Genomic DNA, 4,434 nt, shown 5'->3' with positions numbered 1-4,434 from the left:
GGGGGGCAGGGTGCCCGAGCGCGCGGAAGGCAGCGCCGCGTTTGGGTGGGGTTCTGCGCGTTGCGTTATTTGTGAAGACCGGCAGTTGAGGAGCCCCCGCGGGCGGCGCGGGGCCGGTGAGCCAGGGGGGGTCAGGCACGAGCTCATCAGCCTTCAGGACGAAAAACACACAAAGGGATTGCGTGAGTCCTCGATTTTCGGGGTGCATGAATGCATCAGGGGCAGGCAGCGCCAGGCGAGCCCTCACCTCTCCCCTCGGCTGACAGCAGAGCTGAGCCTTGAAAAATCAATACTTGGGAGCCGGGAGGGAAATATTTCCAACCTCTAACTAGAGAATGTATTTTGACAAGGCCAAGATAATCCGGGCTGCACGGGAGAAAGAGAAAAGAAGACTCATTTTTAAAGCTTGACACTTCAAGGTGGTTTTGTGCAATGGTTTAGAGAGCGCGTCGATACGTACAAATACCAAAGGTCAAAAAGAAAAGCCAGAAGAATTTCAAAAATGAGATGCGCTGGGTTTGCTGTTTACTTCGCCAAATATAAACTGTTTGATTTGTGTAGAGAGGCGGTCAAATGCGGCGAGCCCAGCGTTCGCTGCCATCTCCTCGTTTAATAGCAAGGAAAATGCACTAAAGCCAAGATGATACCTTGAGCGATTTACCTAGCAAAAGTGTGCGCCCGCTTCCTGCTATATATCTGCATTCGGGGACGTTAATTGGGTTGGATTTGGCATGATTGCATTTTGATGCAAAAAATCAATATTTTTTTCATTTATGCAGCATCATTTTTTGGTAATTAAATACCTGGCTGCGTACTCAGGCCCTACCCACAGCGCTCAGCAGCACAGGGCCCCTCTTCCGCTCCTTGAGCAAGGCCTCGTGGGCACCCAGCACCCGCGATTTCTGCTGGGTGAGCTGGGTCTGACTGAGCTGCCACCGCTGAGCTTGGCACTACCCGTGCTGCTGCAGTGCAGGGTGCTGCTGCTGCTGTGGTGCATGGCCCTGCTGTGGTGCACGGCGCTGCTGCTGCCGGCACTGCTGCGGTGCACGGTGCTGCTACGGTGCACGGCATTGCTGTGGTGCACGGTGCTGCTGTGGTGCACGGTGGTGCTGCGGTGCACGGTATTGCTGTGGTGCACGGTGGTGCTGCGGTGCACGGCATTGCTGCGGTGCATGGCATTGCTGCGGTGCCCGGCATTGCCGGCGCCTCCACCTTGGGTGCATTGCGCAGGGCCAAGCGAGCAAGCGGGGCGGTCGGGCGGCGGTGGCACCCACCCCTTCCCAGCTGTGACACTGGGCAGGGCACGGGGAGCGATGGAGCAGGTTCCCCTCCTCGGCCTTGCGCCGCGCAGGCTGGGAGTGTCCGTCCCCATCCTGGCGCTGGGCGTAAAACCACAGCCTTGGCCGAGAGGTGTAAAATCGCATCGAGGCCAATTCCATGCGATGAACGCAACGCAGAGCGGTGTGAATGAGTAGGAGGTGGCCCTGGATTCATTTAATGCTGATCCAAGTGATGAAAGCACCCCAAAGTCTCCCGTAAAGCCCTGGGAGGAGGCGGGAGCAGGCGATGCCCGCGCCGCGGCTGGAAACGCGGAGGACGTCTATGGCAGCAGCGAGGAGCTCACGGCTGAAGGTAAGGAGGGGCAGGGGCAGGGGCGGCCACGTTGCGCATTGGCGCTGGAGGAGCCGAAGCACCCGGGCCCGGCGGGGACGTCCTCAACGGCAGAGCGGCTGCGCCAGCGTTGGGAAGGTGCTGGGGAGCAGCAGGGCGGCACATGGGGGGATGGACTGACGGACAGCGCCTGGCACGGGGGAGCGGAGGCAGAGGAAGGGGCAGGGGAGATCAGATGGGAAGGCGCTCCCTTCCCTGGCTTGAAAGAGCACGCGTTAAGGCTGAGGGAAAGCAGCAGCCTGAGAGAAGGCGCTGGAGCTACGGAGCGAGGGGCTTGTACGTTATTAATTAATTAATTAATAATTAATTGCATAGGCACGACATCTCCCAACTGCCGCACAATATTCTGCCCGGCCCGGTGCAGTGGAGGCTGCCCGCTAATGAGCGTTATTTGGGGTTGGATACTGGAAATGAGAGGCCGCTTGAGGTTGGTAGGGAAAAAAAGCTTAGAAAAATGATACCAGGGGCTTCAGATTTGCTGCTTTCAGTTGCATAAAATGTGAGGGAGGGCTCCTTCGCTTCCCCACGTCGCAGCTCCTCGCCCAGGGGCTGGCGGGGACACGCTGGGCCACCAAGGGGCTCTGCCGGCGCGGAGCAGCCCCGTCCTGCCGGCCGCGCTGCACACAGGGAAGCGTGCACACGCGTGTGTGTGTGTGGCTGATGTCCTCCTCAAAATATGTCGGTCGTGCCCAAAACCAAAGCTCTTTGAAAACACAGACCGCCGAGGTCAGCGCAAGCTCCATCGAATGCATTGATCAGAGGATCTTTCCAAGGAGCCGCATGTGGCGCGTGTCTTGCCGAGGGTCAGCGTTCCTGGCAGCTGACTCAGAAATCCATCCCCGTGCACCTCGGGCTGATGCCAGGGGGTGGGTACGGCCCCTCCCGCTGCCCGGCGCAGGTACCCCAGCATTCTGGCAAGGCCGTGCCCCCCGGGGCGCAGTCGAACTCGGCTCTCGGCGTGGTTGGTGTTCTGCGGGTTCCTGGGCTGGGCTCACCTCGGCATCCCCCATCACCAGGCAGGCACCTGCGTAGGGCAGCCGGATCCTTCTGTCCCAAGGGCAAGGCTTCCCTGCCTCCGTCCCAAGGGCAAGGCTTCCCTCCCTCCATCCCGAGGGCAAGGCTTCCCTGCCTCTGTCCTGTCCCTCCCTCCGTCCCGAGGGCAAGGCTTCCCTCCCTCCATCCCAAGGGCAAGGCTTCCCCTCCCACGGAGAGGGATGCGGCCAGGGCAGGCGCCCACGCTCCGGACGTTCCCGCTGCACACTCGTCACCCGCTGAGTGCGCCCCTTCGGATGCAGCCAGGGCTCAGAGTACGAACCAGTCGGGAGTCAGCTCAGTTTGGTTTCAAAGAGCCACTTTGTGGCCCAATTTCAAACTGACGAGCCAGGCAAGCAGAGAAGGGCAAATGCCTTTGACGGGCTCAGCAGCAGCTTACGTATTTAAAAGCCAAGGTGTTAATAGCAGAAACTGGGGAGGACCTGAGGGCATTTGGTCCTCTGGGTGCTGCAGGAACTTCCATGAGCAGCCAACGTGCAGAAGAACCCAAAGCCAAATGTCTCTTCTGAACATCGCCGCGCGAGCCCCACAAGCTGTTGGAGTTACTTTTCCCTTTGGAAAAGAGAGTTCTGGGCCGGCTGTAGCCCGGGCGTCTCTCCCATCTCCAAAGCCAGGGAAGCCCAACCGGCGACCGCGTTCCTCTGCCCGCCCCTTCCCTCCTGCGTGGAGGCAGCAGAAGCAATGGCCAGGGCTGCGCTCTTGGGAAGCGTGGGAGTTTCGGGGAGCTCGTGGGCACCAGGGAGCCCACCCACGGCAAATCGCAGCGGGCTCTCGCGGCTCTTCAGTCCCGAATTGCCGTCCAAAGGTTTGCCAAATTGCCAGGACCCTTTGGGGGACATCGACTCAAGAAACTCAAGAGTAAGAAGCTCAAGAGTACCCCAACTTGTAAATTGAACCTTTGAGATGGTTGCATTTCGGGTCTCTGAGCAGGCACGGGAGGAGCACACGTCCAGTAACGCCTCCACCACCGGGATTTCAAATCAGCGCTTCTGGCACCGTCGGGGAGCTCCTGGGCAGGGACGGGCTCCACGGGCTTCCCGGGCGGCCGAGGAGAGAGCGAGGCAGGGCTTGCTTTTGTTCTCCAGCCTGGCTGCCCAGGCTGTGCCCGGCTCCTGGCGAGCGCCGAGCCTTCCCCAGCCGTAACACTGAGCAAAAATATTGGTAAAAATCTGCATCAGAGCCTCCGGTGTGATAAATTGACACTCGACGGCAATAGTTGCCTGGAGTGCTCTTTGAACAGGAGGGCTCCTGGGGAACTTCCCTCCATCTCTGATGTCTGAAAATTAAAAATTAATCCTGTATGAAAAATTAAAAGGTGAAACTTTCTGCTGCAGCAGCACCGCTTTTTGAATGTTGATCTTGGGTTTGAAATGAAGGCTGAATGACATCTCCGGGAAGATCATTCTTGGTTGTTACATTTAGAATGTAGGGCTTTAATTGATTTTTGTAAATTGGAAACCTATTTACAAAGGGCTGGAGTAGCTTAAAATTGCGGGGGGGGGCAGTTAGATATTTATTTACTGGAGTGACTGACTTTAAACGGGCGTTTATTCACTCCCGGAGAGCTGCTCCTGATTTGCAATACAGTAAAAGAAAACTGCTGTGTTTTTCACAGAATGGTGGGGGAATCTGCACATCTCGCAAGCTTAAATTTGCTTTAAAGCCCCCCTAAACCCCCTTCCTGAGCGCAGGGAGCGAGTGCCTCCTGCC

Source organism: Egretta garzetta, unplaced genomic scaffold (assembly GCF_000687185.1).
Source record: "Egretta garzetta isolate BGI_Z169 unplaced genomic scaffold, ASM68718v1 scaffold384, whole genome shotgun sequence".
In the NCBI taxonomy this organism is placed as follows: domain Eukaryota; kingdom Metazoa; phylum Chordata; class Aves; order Pelecaniformes; family Ardeidae; genus Egretta; species Egretta garzetta.
The sequence above is the reverse complement of the archived record's forward strand: the minus strand, read 5'-3'. Positions refer to the sequence as shown.